General features: G+C 35.7%; 1 protein-coding gene across 2 annotated transcripts in view; it reads right to left on the bottom strand.

Moving 5' to 3' along the window:
* The window catches only part of lzts2a (leucine zipper, putative tumor suppressor 2a), a 137,481-nt gene that overhangs the window by 25,887 nt on the left and 91,222 nt on the right, over positions 1-20,372 (bottom strand). Inside the window, exon 1 of one of the 2 annotated variants that reach the window (XM_056470726.1) lies at positions 14,572-14,763. The exons of the other annotated variant lie outside the window; for it this stretch is intronic. The gene's annotated coding sequence lies outside the window, so the exon portion shown is untranslated. Of the gene's footprint in view, positions 1-14,571; positions 14,764-20,372 lie in introns of those variants that run through there. 2 annotated transcript variants of the gene reach the window in all.

Here is a 20,372-nt window from a genome sequence, read left to right as displayed (position 1 = left end):
ACTTAGAGCGGTTACACACTACATGAAAGGGCATTTTCAAAAACCCATAATAGGAGCTCTTTAAAACTTTGAATTTGAAGTTGGAAAAAGGTTATAAATTGCAATATAGCGAAAAAAAAAAAAAAAAAAAAAAAAAAAAAAAAAAAAAAAAAAATCGCAAAAGCTGTGTATCAGAGATTTATGCGGATAGCAGATCAGGGAACTCTGGTGATCCCCACACATTTTCACTACAGAACAATAACTTTGAAAAGTCAATTAATTCTTTGATCAACTGACTTCCCTAAAGCCATATCAATAAATAAATGTCTCACTCACAAAAATGTCTCACAAAATCTTACTCAAGTAAAGGTACGATTACTTGCCCAAAATGTAGTGCAAGTAGAGTAAAAGTATCTGTTGAAAATATATTTCAAAGTAGAGGTAAAAATTAGCCCTTCTAAAAGGACTCAAGAGTAGTGAGTGGTGAGTTTACGTCCGGTTGTTTGAAAACGTAACATTCTGTAGTGCATTTCGTTATTCGTTAAGACCATTTCAGTGTTAACACACTAGACATCCATCATCTTATCATTGACATGCCATCTAAAACAGTCACTGGGTCATTGCATGTGATTTTAGACATCTTCTTGGACACTTTTAATGCTTCCAAATGGTTAGCTGCTCTTGAGGTTGTTCAGTATGATGCAGTTTAGTTTCAATGTGTGATTTGATTGGACATGAATCACAGAACTGATATTTAGCCATATCTACTTTAGCCAATCCCCACAGACAAGAAAAAATAAAGTAGTGACTGCAGGTTGAAGGAAAATAGTGTAGTAAATGTACCGATTCACCACTAAAAATGGACTCAAGCGAAAGTAAAAGTACTCATTTTAATACTCCATAAATTACAATTCCTTCATTACAGTAAGTGTTTGTAATTTGTTACTTTACATCACTGGGTATTTTATGAGAGTTTACAGCTTAAAATGGAAACTTTTTTGTTTTGGCTATTAATTGACATGAAAATTGCATTTGGTGCCCTGACTAAAACTAATCTGTTCATTTCTTCATGTTTTGTAAAGTTTATAGATTTTGTGAAATATTATGACATTGTCAGCCAACGACCTGGTTTTTAGTCAATTTTGCAAATCCACATGAATTAAACTATCTTATTTATATTAAAACTTAAGATAAATAAAACGTATACATTTTTAGTACATCACTGTTGCCTGTGGTTCAAACTTTTGCATATGTAGACACTGCAAAGTCAGCAGCTATCTAGCATGAAATAATACTCCATACCAGCAGGCTAAATCCCAATTCGCATGCTATCGATCCTATACAGTTTTTGGGATTAGGATTAGAGTATCCTAAATCATAGTAAACGCCTTTGCATCTCCTGAAGCATGCATCCATATTTTTAGCACCCATACCCCAATAGGTTTTTAATTTATTTTTAGCTGTTCGGAGGCAAATGCAACAAGGACATTTAATTGGCTTATGTACAGATGTTTCTGCATACCTAAATCTATGTACGTTCCAATCTTCATCGAAGAACATATGCCTTTTCAAAAATATAGGTGTCAGTCGCTTTTGACTTGCATCCTTCACTGTCCTCATCAGCTTAATGTGCAAGACCCGCCCAAAAGAATCAGCTTAAGACTTAATATATTGAATTACGCCATTCACTGTTGGCCAGCCTAAAATGTCCCCTCGTGGCCAAATCTAGAGAAACAGCATTTGGTCATGAATGACGCAATTGCAATAATAATAAAGTCAATGGAGCAAAAGAGAGGGAGTCATTGCAGTCAATGGACCCAAATATCCTCCTCAGTGTGTGATAAAATGCTGACGAACTGACGAAAATGCATGCATTATCCCTTTCATCGCTTCATTTCTCAGTCAGAAGTTTCATTCTGACTGACGACAATGAGTCGCTGATCACACTTTCACACTCTTGCTGTCTGAGAATGAGGATTATTCTTTCTGGCACTCAAACAAAAGCACTGAGTGTGTTGTCATTAATTATGTGAGTAAAACTGTCTGCGTCAGGAAAACAAGGCAGAATGAGATCACAGGGAGTGTGTGCATGATTTATTGATAAGGAAGATGAGAGTTCTCATCTCATGACTTAACTCATAGTTTCTCTGTGATGGTTTATTCATGGCTTTAACCTGCATTTATAATACCGGAGTCAGAGATCACATGGTCAATATGCATATACCAGTGCTGGGGAGGTTACTTTGGAAATGTAATAGATTACAGATTACCCTGTTTAAAATGTAAGTAGTGTACTTTTTCGGTTACTTTATAAAAGTAAAGTAACTGATTACATCTGATTACTTTTTGATTACTTTTAAGTTTCTAATGGATATTTTCAACTAAATCATTTTCAAGCAGGTGTGACCTTACAGTAGCACTGTTTACTGTTAGAATGTCAAAATCTTTCATCACTTGAATTAAGATCATATTAGTTTAATTTTAAAGTACAGCCACCACAAAACCAGACCTTATATCTAAAACATTGTTTACTGTTGTTACAAAATCTAAATTTTAGTTAGTTGTGCAGGGTGATTTTTTTGTCACATTTGCAATAAAAAAATACATCTAAGCTATTTTTGCAATTTTCATTTTTAAATTGACTCTAAATCGCAACTTAAATCTAAGTCAATCATATATTAGTGATCAATAAAACTGTCAATGAAACATATGAGGCACAACAGTTCAGTTCAGTTATTTACTGTAAATAATATGCTGTACCAAACAAAAATAAATTATAGAATATGACAGCAAACACAAAAAATCCAATAAAACCAGGTGTTACACATTTAAAATACAGGGTGAGCCATTTATATGGATACACCTTAATAAAATGGGAGTGGTTGGTGATATTAACTGTCCTGTTTGTGGCACATTAGTATATGTGAGGGGGCTCATGAAAGAATAAAGTTACGTTAAAACCAAGTATACCATTGTTTTTCTTGTGAAATTCCCAATAAGTGTGATGTCACATGACCCTCTTCCTATTGAAAAACCAAAAGTTGGATCCAAGATGGCTGACTTCAAAATGGCCACCATGGTCACCACCCATCTTGATAAGTTTTCACCCTCACATATACTAATGTGCCACAAACAGGACAGTTAATATCACCAACCATTCACATTTTATTAGGGTGTATCCATATAAATGGCCCACCCTGTACTAAAGCAATTTATATTAAAGGAGAATATTTAGGAATGAGCATTATATTGTATATGTGTGTATATATATATATATATATATATATATATATATATATATATATATATATATATATATATATATATATATATATATATATATATATTTTTTTTTTTTTTTTTTTTTTACAACTCTCCATCAATAAATTATAGTAACCTATATATATATAGACCTCCTCTCAGTCATCTTTCCATCAAGCAAATTTCTCATGTTAGCCTAATTGGTTGGTGACAGTAACGCACCAATAAGTTTGTTGTCCACCACTGTAAAACAGGTAGAAGAAGAAATCGTCATTCTCGCCATCATATGGATTTACTTTCATCAGCTAGACACTGGCCTCACAGCTCTGTGAGTGTCGGTGCCGTCACTTACTGATCCGCGATCGGTAAGTGTAGCTTGTGTGGACGCTATTGCGCTACTTCACTAATAAAATAGCTTCGCTACTGAAAAGCTATTAGATTTAGAAAGTAAGACATGCTGTACATTATAAAAAAATCCTGGTTGCCTTAAACTTTCAAGCTGAATCAAATTAACCTTACGAGTCCATTGAACTTATATTATGTTAAACTGACTTAAAACTGCTTACATGACTTATAAAATTAAGTCAGAGCATGACATGAACTTAGTTTAATAAGTTACAATGAACTGAACACATATGCTGTCATGACTAATTGTTCATAGAATTTTTTACAGTGTGTAGGTGAATTGGATTAACTAAATTGGCCGTATTGTTATGAGTGTTTGTGTGAAAGCGAGAGTGTATGGGTGTTTCCCAGTACTCGGTTGCGGCTGGAAGGGAATCCGCTGTTTAAATCATATGCTGGAATAGTTGACGGTTCATTCCGCTGTGGCAACCCATTATAATCAAGGGACTAAACTGAAGGAAAATAAATAATTGAATGAATAATATAGAATTTAAGCATTTTTATTAATGCTGAAAATATATGGAAAACTTGATCTAAAAAGTTCCAAGTTCTGAATTTAATTTGAATTAACTGGCAATAGTATGAAAAAAAGTTAGCAAATTTAATTTGGCATTTACTAAATCATTTCAATTCTCTATTTCCAAGTGATTCCCAGCGACCACATGACTGCAGCTATTAATTTTTCACGGTAATTCCCCATAGCTCTCCTCCTCATCTTAATTAATTGTATGTTTCTTTGTCGAAACGCTGGATCGAATTAAAAGCAGCAGGGAAACGCTGCCTCTAAAACAAGCATTATTGGCCCTGCTAGTTTCATTGCCAACCTGTTGCTGTTGCAGACTTTTGGCTTTTGGCTCTGTTTGGGGCTGTTGCCATGATACTTGAGGCCTGCATGTGCACTGCCTGGGGTGTAAAAGGGAGCGAGAGGGGGAGGGAGCCAGAGTTTGAAACAAAAACACAGAGAAATGAAAACTCTGAGAATGAGAGGAACACACAAGAAAGACAAATTAAAACCTGAGCAGGTGGAGTGTTGGAGAACATGCATAAATCAGTCGCAGGAAGGGGAAGGAATTGAGTGAAGTGGAGGAATCCATAAAAGACTCAAAGTTTAAGGAGGACAGGGGGCTGGTCGGCTCTTTAGCATCTCAAAGCATATGGGCTCTATTAAAGGCCCCTTTAAACAGAGGCCCAAGCCTCCTCACAAACCTCCCAGAGACAATCTCTCCTGTCTCACTGTCCGAGCCTCCCTGGGCATCCCATCCTAGCGAGCCTTTCAGAAAGTAACCGGCTGGCTCTAACTCCTGAATGAGATGCAGCAGGCGACGTCTTTCGCACAATTCCACACAGAAGCTGCTGCCATCTGGACTGACACTACCTGCCAATCAACAGCAGACATTTTGTTTCACCCAGTGTGCAGCGCTGAACTCACTGGCACAGGCCCAGACGCCAGCCGTGGTGCCCATTACTGAGCATCTGCCAGCGGGAACAACCCTCCATGGCTCGATTGGTATAAAGTAGATTGAGCTTCTCAGAAGCTGTGTAAACTAGACATTTCTTCTTAATTACATTTTTAAATCTCCTTCAATATTACACCTTCAATGTCTCATATAATATGCAATGGTGGTGTAAATATTGAGAATATTTAAATATTAATATAGTTATAATATTAACTAAGTCGATATACAATTAACTAAATTAACTCATTTTAAATATGAGTAATAAATATTAATAGTTTAATGTATCATGCACATTTTGCTTGTTTTGGTTTAATTTTAATATTTACAGTGAAAACTTTACTAATTAAAAGAAAACAAATTTTTTTTTGATTTATCATTTTTAATTCATTTAATTAAATTTTTTGTTCTGAATGCTGTAAAAAGTAAAGCATTTATTGTGGAGTGAGAAAAATTCAAACACTTTTTATAGTTTTGTAACGCTTTGGTTTATTTAGGGCTACTGGTTGCATATTTTACACTTTTGCTAAAATAAATAATGAAATATAACTCACGCCAATGTAAATTTTGTTTTATTTCTCTCAGTGCAATTTGACAAGTAAGAAGAATATGGATATTGTTAGTTTTACCATATTTGTTATTACATAGTTTTGTATATGTCACTAAGGAAATTTCAGTTAATGCAACTTAATTCAGAAACCTAAGGCAAGTTTTTTTGTGTACAGTAGTCAACATTCGAAGTAAATCAAAAATGTTTTTTTAAATTGTCCTAGGACAGGGGTGGAGTTCAATAGTATTATATATATATATATATATATATATATATATATATATATATATATATATATATATATATTATATATATATATATATATATATATATATATATATATATATATATATACAGTTGAAGTCAGAATTATTAGCCCTGCTTTGATTTTTTTTTTTTTTTATATTTCCCAAATGATGTTTATGGAAATGTTCTCAGTATGTCTGATAATATTTTTTCTTCTGGAGAAAGTCTTATTTGTTTCATTTCGGCTAGAATAAAAGCAGTTTTTAAGTTTTTAGAAGCCATTTAAGGTCAAAATTATAAGCCCCTTTAAGCTATATTTATTCGATAGTCTACAGAACAAACCATCATTATCAGGGCTTTGCATTAAGTAAGACAGACACTCCCACTAGCCACTTTGGCTGGTTGAAAATAATTTTTCCAGATAATAATCCTCTCATACCGAATGAGAGGTAACGGCTGAGGTGATGCGCGATCCGTTTCCTTTCGTGAAGCAAATGTGTCTAGAAACACAACTGATGTGATGGGGTCTCTTTCAAATAGACTAGACAAAAAGTTATGAACATGCACCCACAGTCTTGCTGCTTTCAAGATTTGCAGAGTTGACTTACTGTAAGCAGCGCCAGTTGCTTTCGCTTTAACCATTCTTTGAACAGATTATTTATGGGTCTAACGTTAACACTGTGTGTGATCATCCTTTCATTATCACACGGTATGTTTTCTTTCTTTTAAGTTAATATGGTTTAATTGATCTGGGACCTTTAGCCAGGACAGATTACTGTGCATATGTTTTGTGAAATAAAAAGTATAGTAAACAGCTATATTTTTCTTGTTTTGACACATTTAAAATTTGTGGCTAAGAAAGAAATAATTGTTTATGTTTGGTGTGGTCAGAGATAAATTTGGTAAATCCTTCATTTTGAGCTCTGAAGAGTCAAGTAATTTCAGCATGTCAAAGTCATATTTATACATATAAAATATGTTTTCCCAACAACAAAATTGTGGCTAGTGAAAATGGCGATTGGCTAGTAATGTTGAAAAACTACTGGTGATCAAAAAAGTTAATGTCAAGCCCTGATCATTATACAATAACTTGTCTAATTACCCTAACCTAGTTAAGCCTTTAAGCTGTATAGAAGTATATATATATATATATGTATGTATGTATGTATGTATGAAGCGTTCAGATGCAAAAAGGTCTAAATGCCGTCTGAATTTTTCTCCTAAAATTTGCATTTTTCTCAACCTCCTATGTTTATGTTCAGTTATTTCACTTTAAAGTTAATAAAAATTAAAACTTAAAAACTTATTGGTCATGATAAAAGTAAAATTAGTGAGCCTTACACAAAGGAGTTATAGAAAATGCTAATTTTAGAAGAAAATATCATACGACATTTAGAGGTTTTTGCATCTGAACTCTTCATACATATACATATATAATAACCCAGCATATAAAGTGGCTTAAGTGTACAGTATGCTGATTGGGCAAATGTATGACATCTGTTTTGTTTTCCATTGTCTTCCGATGTAAATTGGTAGTTTGCTTTGAACTAGAAAAAGAAACTGGTCGAAATAACAGCTGTAAATGGCAATGTGTCTCTCTTATCTACATGTACATGTGATCTGATATAGCAAAATGCATCCAGTTTACAAAAGTTCTGTATTACAGATTTCCGAGTACTGAACTTATTTCTGTCTATGTGTAATGAATTATGTTATGCTGAAAGTCTGGCTATGCAGTCACTCTACTGCCCTGTGGTCAGCAACACTTGGTCAATTTGACCCATAGCAATTCCAGGAAAGCGCCCAGCGTGGGAATGGACATGTAACATCCAGGAGTCGGTTGTTTCTGAGTCAGCTGCTCTTTGCCACGGTAGGAATTTCCAACCACTAATGATTATTCAGTTCAATCCAGTGGTCAGAAACAGACACTTGGAATAACAGCAGAATGGAGAGGAGCTGTGGCTCCACCGCACTGTTATTACTGTGAGAGTGGCCATTTTGAGAAGATGCCACTGATAGGATGGTAATAAAGTGATGAAGTATTTCAAAAGTACTGAGTACGGTCTGAAAAAACCATACTGGTCCATCGGAGGGAAATCCAGAACTTTAGTTTGGTTTTTATAGAAGAGCACATAAGGACAAACTAATGCACAAATAAATGACTATGAACTGATTTTTCTTCAAACTTTTTAATATAAAAGAGTAATCGCACATACTTATCAAGATTTATTTGAATAAAGCAACAGTATAAAGTAGCCTTACTGTTTTTAAAACCGTAAAATTGTAACTTTGTATAAATCAGTGTTATTGTCCCACATTCTTTCTATGAAAATACCCTTTTTTTCTTGGGACACACTGATGACTCTTTAAAGGGTACCTATGATGAAAATCGTCACAGTTATATTGATGTGATATAAAGACAATAAGTCTCTTTTTAAATTTCCTGATGTTAAAATAGGATCCAAATCCCTCCCATTTTGAGGCCGACCACAACGTGATGTAGGAAAACAGATTAAATAACATGTCTCCATGGTAGGCATGGGACGATAACCGTTTTCAAGGAATACCGCCGTTTGGAAAAGTCAAGGTTTTAAAACCACCAAATTTTCTGTAATATATTTTAGAGCAGTGAGCACAATACTGTAAAACCGTGATAATTTATCCAAGGTTATCATACTGTCAGAATCTAATACCGGCCCATGCCTACTCCATAGTAACGCATATAATCATATTAACAAGATAGGACATGCGGAAAGCAACCGAGATTAAAAGAACTGCTGAGCTCGCTGCGAGCCTCAATCATCATTAAATTTGATAAAGAGTGAGTTTTACAAGTTTAAAACGTTTTTAAAACAGTGCATTTTTGTAATGAATTACAGCGATTTTATCGTCTTTATCACCACAGCCACATGTCAGTACAATTATAAAAGAAGATGCTTCAATCCTGGTTTGTGGATGATAAATTAGGTTTATTTTGTACATTAACATAATGGATATATATACAGCAGTGGATATTAACCTGTATCATTACACATTTGCGTGCAAAAACTAAATGCAAAGCTAAATGTGCACGCCGTTTGTGTGTCTGTGTGTGTGAGTGAACTTTGTAACGACATTGTGTGTGACTCATCATTGCAACTCACAACCAATACATAATTAATAATTGTGTAAGTTCTACTGTGGTATTTCTCACCTTAAGTGAGATCTACTTTCTTTATGTCTGTCACTGTGCTGTTTATCTGACACAGCCGAGGCAGAGATTGAGGCACAGTCTGACAGGCTCATTGGAACGGTGGGCGGGGAGAACCAGCTTTAAAAGCACAGGCCACAAAAACAGCTGCATAGTGTTCAGATCAGCAAATTCCAATATTCTGAAAGGTATAATAAATAATCTGATGGGTGTTTAGGGCTCAAACTTTAAAAGACACATTTTGGAGACACAAAAATCTTGAAAAAGGGGTAAAATAGGTGCCCTTTAAAGCCTGGTTTATACTTCTGGGTCGAGTGATCGGCGTGACCCACAGCTCATGCCTTATACTTCTGCATGCTGTTTGTGTTGCTCTGCGATAACACTTCCGAAACGCTAGCTGGCAGCAGGTGTATATGTTCCACTGTGTCGTGTTTCTACACTAATGTTGTGTTTTTTCTGAACGGTATCTTATTGTAAAAGTAGCGTAAACTCGCTCATTTTGAGGTGGGAACCAGCAGACATGCAACAACTTTAATCATAAGGTAAACACAAAACAAAACTTTCCATCTGGAGCTCCTTCATGGGACTCAACACTTGTAAACAATCGCTCCAACAGGTTCGCGTGGCTCTCAATCCCACCCACATTCGTGAGCGTTACCAATCTGACCTATCACAGAGCTTGCGCTATGTGTCGTTGCAACTTGTTACATTTTTAGAGAGGTGTGGGTCAGCGACGCCACGGCGAGGGCTACAGTATGTGTCCAAGCACAGGCTGTGCCGGAACATATGCATGTGCTTGACGCAGAAGTACAAATCAGCCTTAAGCCAGATACATAGGTTGGTAGGCAGGTCAAACATCAAATCTGAATTTGATGATTGGTTTCCACTACTGGTAACCACAAATTACAATTCTTAACTAATAATTTAAATTATATATTTCCTAAAGGACAAAATGAAAAACGTAGAACATTAACTGTGTTTTGCCAAGCTGGTTACTCACTTTAAACAGACCATGGATACGTTTTTAAGTGCAGCCTCTCTGAATTCTTCCAGCTAAAGTAGCTGTTTACTAGCTCTGGCCATTGATCTTAAAATGGCTTCTTCGCCCCCTCTCGATGCTTTCTGAACCAAGCATCAGCATAAAGAGGCAAATAAATAATCTTGCGGTGTTTCTGACAAGCCATAATCATCAGTCTCATGATCAAACTGAAAATCACAGTGCAGATATGCTCTGCAGTCGGGAGAAAAAAAAAAGTGGCACAGCGCACATACTGCTAAATTAATTCCACACCAGCGCTTACATAACCAGCGGCCTCAGACAAACTATGCCAGCATGAATATGTAATTCATCACAAAAGTGCAGAGATGGTGAACCACGCAGGAGCCGCAAACAGAAAAAAAGACAACCTTGAAGCTGCTCGTGAAAACTTGCAAACATGCCGCAGCGGGACCAGCCACAAGAGGATGTGGACATATAGAGACACCGTCCCGACAGATTCCAGCCCAGCTCAGACAGAGAGCAAAAAGAGTGGCATGGAAAGCTGTGATTCAGTGCAGTCAGCTGAGACTGACTCGACGTTAATGAGCTCTCCCTCTGTATATACGTCTGCAGGAAGCTACAGTCTTACATAAACACTTGGAGTATAAAGGCTTCTCATAAATGGAAACAGTAAAATGATGGAATGAGGTGTTTTGGAGAACTTAAACCTGTGAGACAATGCTAGCCGGCAGGGCACGTACTGTCCTTGCGAAGACAGTGCGCTGACCACATTTACTAACGCAGTATTTCAGAGCCCTGTAACATATGAGAGTGATTTAACTCATCTATTATTTTCCGACTCACTGACGCAAGCACCTTTCCACCCCCCTAGGTGATCTCATCTGGAGCAGAGTCTGGACGCTGCTGACACGCAGTAACAGGCCACTCTATTTCAGGCTTTTACTGTATAAGAATGTGCCGTGAGCTGAGTCACATCCACTTTAAACACAAACGGGAATCTTAATATACTTGGGTGGCGGGTGGTGGAGGGGGGTGGGCGGTTCAATCTAAACTTCATCCCATTCGAAAACAAAATGTCAATAGATCAGGCCGCATGCTGTGCAAGAAGCTTAGTGGTGTTTGACTAGTTTGAAGAAGCTTTGTGTAAGCACTGAGCGAAGAGTGATTGGAGTGTGTATGTGTGTGTGCTGGACTCCAGAAGTCCCACTCTTGGCCAGTTTTCAAGAAGTCATGTTACTTTTTACTTCATGTTCATAATAAAGCAGAAATATACTAAATATTTGCACTAGTAAAGAAAAAGTTGCCAAATCGAGGGTCAGTGTTGCCATAGAAGAAATATTTTCAGTCCACAGTGTGAAGAACTTTTTGAAAGACGATTCAGTGACATTGACGGTTCCATTGAACATCCATTAAAACCTTTACGTTCAACATAAGGTTTTCTTTATAGCCGAAATGGTTTTTCACTTTACAGTAAAGGCACTTCACACACACAAAAATTGTTCCTTTTAGAACTCTTCACAGAAAAGTTGTTACAGTAAAAAAAACCTTTTTGAAAACCCTGATCTTTAAGAGTGTAATCACCTAACATACCCTTTTCCACTAAAGAATCTTTTGTATATGGGAGACATTCCCATGTATAGAAACTTAAGAAAAAGTTTGCATCAGCTGGTAAACACCTTCAAACCACCATTGGTCAATGGCAATAGGTAGGTGTGGCTTTAAGACGTCTCTGAATTTAATTTCATCTGTTTAATCCATCAAGGTCAAACAAACTACAATTAAAAACAAGCACCAAAGAGCTGTTTTATGGGCCGTTTCCACTGAGTGCTACAGTACGGTACGGAACGGGTCACTTTTATCAGGTTTTACACTGCTTAATGGTACCCTTTTGGTGGGTGTGGTGTATGACAGAAAGTTTCAGTCAACATCATTCTCGCTCGAGTAAATGTCAAAGTAAAGCTGTACGGGTTGTTCATATATCATATGAGAAGCACTCATAAAACAAATGCTTTATACAGATAAATACTTGTGCATAAATGTTCATTACTAACATTTCTATGAACATGATTTGATTATAACTGCAGGTCAATGATGCGAAATAGCCTACTTTAATGACTGTGATTATATTAAATAAATAAATAAATAAATAAATAAATAAATAAATAAATAAATGCAACATATATGAACACATACAGACCCTTACAGTCTCCGATATGTTACCAATAACAGAAAAACTACACACAGCATACGTTTAGTCCTTATTTGGGTTCAAAAACAACATGCAACATATAGCCCACAGTCAGTGCAAACCTCTCATCTGTATCTATAATCTTCGCCAGCACATGTAACCTCTGTTAGAAAGTAATTCTGTCATTCTGAGTTCATAATAGTACAAAAGGTGATGATAATAGTTTAACATGGCAGTTTGTTTATGTTTGCTGAAAGAATCCTTTGCTCCTTTGTGTTTACCGGCTTCTCCTTGCGTTTGTTCTGGTTATTTTTTATTATTACTTTTTCGGGTTTTCACCTTTATTGGACAGGACAGTAGAGAGAATTACTACACCACTGGCGCCGATGCGTTTGTTTGCTTTGAACAGTATCGGTTGTCAGAAGCACTTCAATAAATCACACACACGTTATTATCATCAGCTCAAGAAGTTTGTTAGTTCAAATATAGACGCGCACGCGAGCGCAAGTGAGAAAGAGAAACCGCTCGTGCTTTAGACAGCCTTGTAAAAAACAACAGGACATAGGGTTTCTGCTTTTGTTCTTGACTTTGTGGCTGTTCATCAAGACGATGACAAGGTTTGTTTGAGCTCGGGTCGACCATGGCTCATTTTTATATGTATATATTATTACGGTGTAATGTCTCGGCTGTGTATTTAAAAAAATGGCGATTCCTTTGTTTTCATTCTGGCTAGTTGCAATCAATAGCGCTCATACTCAGCTGCGTATCTAGCTCCACCTTTTGGTACCCTTTGTAAAGTGTACCCAAAAAGTGGTATGGTATGGTTCGCTTTTAGGTACCTTTTGACAGAGGAAACGGGTGCAAAAGCATACTGAAACGAACCGTTCCATACCACTCAGTGGAAACGGACCATTATAGTAGATACTGAAGTTGTAAAAGATATTGTAGATACTAAAAATCCAGTCACACTTTACAATAAGGTTCAGTAGTTAATGTTCATTAATGCATTTACTAACATGAACAAACAATGAATAATACATTTACTACAGTATTTGTTTATGTTAGTTAGCGTTAGTTAATGAAAATACAGTTGTTCATTGTTAGTTAATGTTAACTCACTGTGCATTAACTAATGTTAACAAGCATGGATTAGGATGTTAATAATGCATTAGTAAATGTTAAATTATGATTAATAAATTCTGTACAAGTGTTGTTCATGATTAGTTCATGTTAGTAAATGCATTAACTAATGAACCTTATTGTAAAGTGTTACCAAAAATCCTAATGCGCAACACTGACACTTTTTTCTATATAAAAACTCAGCTGTGATTGACTGAGGACACTTCCACATCAGCATTATCAGATGCTGTCTGTACATTTGTTTGAACAATTTTAGCAAGGAGGAAAACTATTTTAAATTTGAAGTTTTATTTTATTTTTTTTACCATTAAGAATAAAAAAGAGCTTTTATTACATAGGAACCTGAAGTGTAGTTTCAAAACACTGCATTTCCACAGAATGGTCTCCACAAAACAAAACAAAACCGCTTAGTTGACTCCTGTAAATCAATCCACTCACAAGGCCCTGCTTTCAAACAAACAAACCAGCAATAAAAACTTAACAAGCTCAACAAACACTCTCTACAGCAGATATAAATACCTACAGGTGACAAAAAACACAAAGGACGTCTCATTTATGTCTTATAGAGGACAGTGACGTTAAAATGAGAGTAAACTGAGACTTTTGTTTAAGCCTCACGCTGCTTATATGTTTTTCCTGTGGGAATCTCACATGTCTCCTCTGGAGAGCCAGAAAAGTGCCCAATATTTGACAAGATACCAAAGATTGTAACAGTCTGAATTCTTAATATAAACTCCAACAGCCTGTGAGGTCAAGTGATTTGAGTCAAATTCACATGTAATAGCTCTTTTACTCTTACTGTAAGTCCTAATTTTGTCTTAATTTCTTCAAAGATTTTAAGAGAAACATCTGCTGACAAACTTAAATGAAGCACAACAGAGTTCACTGTTGTATCTTTGGATCTCTGATACATCAAAACAAATGCTCAACTTACTCAGTCCCCAAAATAACACGGTATCATTAATGTTCTGGCACAGCAGAAAGCACTAACAGTGCTGCTAAAACTTCAAAGAGCGTCTTCTCACCCCAAACCCTACCAGTTTTAAGAAAGTTAATCATTCATTTCACATCACTTCAAAGATCCTGCGAGCTGCAGTGGTAATCTGAACTCTCGTGCATTCGCAGGCTGCAATAAATCCAGTGGTGTTGCTGACATACCCATAGTGCTCTGCATGGCTGCCTCCTCGCGTCTCCCCAGCCTGTCCTGAAGGTACAATCCCAGTCAGTTCACTGTACTTCTGCTGCTTCTCCTCTCCGTATCTCTTTGCTTCTCTCCTACATGCTCATTCCCCGTGCTCCTCCTCCTCATGCCAAAGTTTGCTCTCTTTTCTCTGGCAGAAACCCCCTTCCTCTGTGTCCCGTCCTCTGCTGTTTGCCGCCAGCACCGCCCCCTTCTCCTGCTACCCTCCTCCCGCTCGCACTTTGTCTGTGGCCCCTTCCTCCTCCACCACCCCCATCCTCACACACATTTAATCCCTCCTCATGCTTGCTCCCTCTCTTTCCCCCTTGTCTTTCTTCTACCTTTTGCTTTTCTTCATCTCTGACCACGACAGTGTCTGTGGAAAATGGACGACTGCTGTGCCGTTTTTAAGTCTGACCTTCAGTGGCTGCTTTAAACTTATTGAGCAGGCTGTATCATTTTTGATAAGAAGATTTGAAGGGTTCTAAATTGTCAACGTAATTAAAACTTTGTAGGATAACTCTAGTACACAATTGACTATATGCCTTCTGTTGTCTTTTTGACAGTTTAATAAGTTAAAGGCCTTTTAGAGTCATTTCTGAAAATGTCCCGCATCAGGTTGTGGTTCATTCCTCTTTTTACGTCAAATCTTTAAATGATGGTATGATATTAGAGGAGTAGCCTTGGATTGGATAAGCAGTTATTTAAAAAATAGGCAACAGTTCGTGGAAATTGGCAACCATAAATCTTCATACCTAAATGTAAATTGTGGATTACTTTTAGGTCCAATATTGTTTATAATTTACATTAATGCTACGTGTAAGATATCAGAGTTGTTTAAGTTTATTTTTTTGCAGATGATACAAGTATTTTTTTCTGAGGATAATTTACCATAACTTATGGAGTTGATTAAAAAAGAAATTAATAAATTGAAATTGGGTTTGACGTAAACAGTTTGTCGTTAAATATAAGTAAAACAAAGTTTATCTTACTTGGGAAATTAAAAAGTAGTCATAATATAGATTTACAAACTGATAATGAAGTATATGAAAGAGTATATGCAATTAAGTTTCTTGGTGTTGTATTGGATCATAAAATTTGTTGGAAACCACAAATAAATGACTATTTATTAAAAAAGTACTAAAAACTGTAGCGATAGTGTACATAGCAAGATTTATCCTGGAAAATAAATCAATGTTTGTATTATATAACACACTTATGTTGCCATATATGAGTTATTGTTTTGAAATTTTCCGTCTTTCGGATCTGTCTTTCTGATGAGACGTTAAACCGAGGTCCTGACTCTCTGTGGTCATTAAAAATGCCATGGCACTTCTCGTAAAAAGAGTAGGGGTGTAACCCCAGTGCCCTCATCGGCCCTTACGATCATGGCCTCCCAATCATCCCCATCCACCGAATTGGCTGTATTGGCCAATAGCTGGTGTGTGGTGAGCGCACTAGCGCCATTGTCCTGTGGCTGCTGTCACATCACCCAAGTGGATGCTGCACATTGGTGGTGGTGTGTAGAAACCCCCCTCTTGATTGTCAGGCGCTTTGGGTGTATGGCATTTACAATAAATGCGCAATATAAATACAAATTACATTACAAATTTGGGGGAATACATATAAATCTAATTTACGATCCTTATGTACAATGCAGAAAATAAATAGTAAGTCATTAGACTGTGGGGTAAATGTGGGGTATTTGGATCATACAAATCCTTTATTTTTTTTAAATTGAAGATACTTAAGTTCAATGATTTGGTTACATTTAAAACAGCACAATTTATGTTTAAAGCTAGGGATAAAATACTTCTGAAATGCATACAAATGTTTTTTGAAGAAAGACAAAGGGGATATATATATCTGAGAGTACAACAACATTTTAGGAGGTTAAAAACAAGGACAACTTTAAAAAGTTTGTGCATGTCTATATGTGGTGTGAAATTATGCAACAGATTTCAAACAATGTCAGGATATTAACCAATTTAAAAAGTTGTATAAATATATAGTATTAAAGGAATATAATGATGAAGGTGATTGAAAAGGGATAAAATAAGAAAGAAATGACGAAATTTTAATTAATGGCTATTTGCAGTACTTCGTATTTTTTGGGGTCTATGTTAAAAAATGTAAATGTACAAATAGAATCAAACATATAATATGTCAAAGATGCCAAAAGGATAAAATATGTCTCATGTAAAAAGGAGAGATAAGTAAAAGAAGAAATAAGTTTAAGTAATAGACAAATAATGTGAGGTAATGGGGTGGGAAAATAATAAGCTTGTGCTTCATCCCGCTCCATTTTCGACCATGTTGAAATTTATTTTTTGTTAAAGATATTTTATGTATGATATTTCTGTTCGAAAATAAATACATCAAATCAAATCAAATCAAAATACTTAGAAAATTCTACTGTTGGCAGGGTTTGAGGTGAACACTTAAAGGGATAGATCCTTTGAGCTAAACAAAAAATAACATATTCTGAAGAAAGCTGGAAACCTGTAACAATTGATTTCTATGGTAGGAAAAACGATGGACACCAATGGTTACAGGTTTCCAGCTTTCTTCAAAATATCTTCTTTTTTTAAAGAATAAAGAAACTCAAATACGATTTGAACAAGTGAAAGATGAGTAAATTTTGGGTAAACTATCCTTTTACGCCCAGAAATACTTTTATAATGGCAAATTAGTATTTAAAAAACATGGAAGTAGAAAGTTCCGTGAGTGATCTGTTGACAATGTGTGAATGAAGGAACACCGAAGCAACAGATCATTTTCACAATGTTTGACACAAGTGCTGTGCGATTAATTGAAATTGAATTGCAATTTGAAATGTTACAATTAGTTAATCGCAAGAGGCTGCTATATGAAATATATATATATGTATTATTTAATTTCCCGAGCCCACAACAAATACGTGACTGCCGTCTGCGTGTGACAGTCTAAAGCTAGATTTATACTTTCGCCTGGCGCCGCATCGCGCACCTCCACTGAATGCACGCGCACTTCATGAAACGGACGAAGCTTTTATACTTGACACGTTCGCTATTGTGATATTCTTTAAAACGTCAGGGGGGTGGTCAAAAGAAACTGACCGTGAAGTCAGACGGATAAACAGAGAAGTAGAAAGTTTCTGGAACAACGTCATATCATTAATATCATTCAGTATTTTTAAACTGATTATTTTTATAAATTATTTTAATGATTATATTTTTATAACCATTCAACATAACATCAACATTTTTTTTAATCAAACTTTGATGCATCACCTGCTTTAGTTCATATCTCAGACAGTTCTACCTATTCAAGTTTATTAAAATATTAACAGAACATGGGTTGCTCTACAAATATATATTTTTATTATGTCAAGAATAAAAGCAAATAAAAAAGTACGCTTACTAAAAAATACAGACACAATTCACACATTACTCCTTGACTAGTTTCTGTCCTATACTTATGCTAAATAGGCAATAATGGTCCAAAAATGCTGACCATTATCACAAATAAAGCCCAGAAAAACAGCGCATTGTATATATGTACTGTAAACCGATAGGTTTAGATATTCCTTTCCACTTTCAAAGAAATAATATGTTTCTTAATTATAGTTTTGTAAATATTAAATTGTTTTAAATTCAAAATTGTAACATATACATCAGTATAAAACCTATAACTGGTGGAAAAGCATATTCTGTAATTGTGTATCTGGGTCTCCACTTTTGCATGGCCTCTTTTAGCTTTAACAAACTTATCCCTCAGGTTTTTCCAAACTTTTTAACAAAAACTTTCCTCCTTTCCTACGGCTGTTACAATTTCTAGCCAAAAATTATTGGTCATCTGGTTATCTCTATCGTCACAGATCGTACAGTCGTTTCTGTTTCAGACAAAATCTCTTCAAAGTGTTTCATATTCAACTCAAATCAAACGCGGTGTTGCACGAACTGTTCGCTCGAGTCTCAAAAAAAATCATGCGTTCCGCCAACCGAAATCATGTCGCGCACACCCAAAGCGAACCTCCGCAAACTCCGTGATGACGTCACATTTGCCACGCGCACTCAAGCGAACTAGCGGACGTGTCGAGTATAAACCAGTTTTTACTAGCCAATTGAGTGAGCTCACTTTCATTCTGCCCATTCAGAATTGCGCAACGAAACTATGTGGAACGCCCACAATAAAAAACAAACAAACAAGAAAGCGCAGACGAATGGGCAGAGATGTATAAAGTACTAGAGACCCAGACTTAAGTAAAAGTACAAGTGCTCTATCAAAAAGTGACTTGAGTAGAAGTAAAAGTGCTCTTTAAGCACCATACTTAAGTGGAAGTACTAAAGTATTCAACATTTTTTGTACTTAAGTATTGCAAGTAGTTTATTTCAAAATTTACTACTCAAGTACTGAAAGTAAAAGTACAAGTATTGTGTAATGTAGTTTTTAAAGAATGCAGTCAAAAGACATCATATTGTTTTGTTTATTTTAAATCTCTTTTTGGGGGGCACGTCATTAAGCAGAACGAAAAGAAACATGACTTACAAAACTGTTTTTCTCTCACGCTTGAACCACAGATCTGACAGATTATAACAGCTTTAACACACACCTTTCAAAGTTGTGTCACAAAAACAGTCCATAATCCACTCAAAACGCTATTGAAACACATTTTCGGAGCACAAATTACTGGTTGTAAACGCTGTAAAGGAACGTTCTAATTCACTTGATTTTGATTTTATTGTAAAAAAAAGAAAACGTGTATATTACTGTGTTAAATGAAAATCTGAAATATTTTATGGCTTATGGCTATGATTTAGTATTCAAAAATGTTTCATTTTGATTATGTTTTAATTAAATTGGTCTTAAACTTCATATTTTTCATAATTTTATAGTATATTTATTCATTCTGGTACTTTTACCATAAACCAACATCTCAACCATTTGGTAGAGGCTGATATTTTAGAAATTATGGGATGTGTTGGGGGAAAATGTATTGATTGTGTTAACTAGCGACATTAGGAGTTAAGAAATGCAATAAATAAAAAAATTCTATTGTTTTTTTTTTCTTGGTGTGACAGTTAAATGGTTACTTGTAATAAAATTGTGTCCTTTAATACAGCAGTAATACATATGAACTGTACCCTTAATTTGACCCGCTCAAAGAAAACACTCTTTCTGAATGTATCAAACAAAACTCATGCACAGACGACAGCATGAGCATTTATAGAAAATAAGATATTTTCATGCGAATGAGGAGAGCCTTTAATGATAAGGTCCTGTATGTATAATCGGACCAAAACACAGGCAGAAAAAATGGGGGATTTAACGATTTTAATATTTGTGGATAAATGTGCTAGCTATATTAAACCTTAGTAAGTCATGCTGCATGATTCATTTAAATACTCAGCTGTACATTTTGCATCTGAAAGAGAAACTCCTACAAGTGCATATGCCAAAAGGTCACTGTGTTCAAGCATTTACCTTAGTTTTTTATTGTGGGTTGGGTTAAAGGAGCATGCACATACATTTTAAAAGGGGTGATCCACAGTGCATTTTTAAGGTTTGGTTGTGTTTATAAGATGTGATTGTGTTGTGTTTATGTGTGCTCATGCTTTACTTGTAGAAAATCAAGTTATTTTTTATATATCTTTATTTATATTTTGCTACTCAGCTAACATGAAAACGACTGTAATATTTCCTAGTTTCTCCGAAAAGCGCACCCTCAAAAGGCTCTGATTGGTCAGCTAACATAATGTGCTGTGATTTGCAATTCGGGTCAGAGTCACCACGTCAT

The sequence above is a fragment of the Danio aesculapii genome, chromosome 13, assembly GCF_903798145.1.
Source record: "Danio aesculapii chromosome 13, fDanAes4.1, whole genome shotgun sequence".
Taxonomy (NCBI): Eukaryota; Metazoa; Chordata; class Actinopteri; order Cypriniformes; family Danionidae; genus Danio; species Danio aesculapii.
Note: the sequence above shows the minus strand (reverse complement) of the source record. Positions and strands in the feature narration are given on the sequence as shown.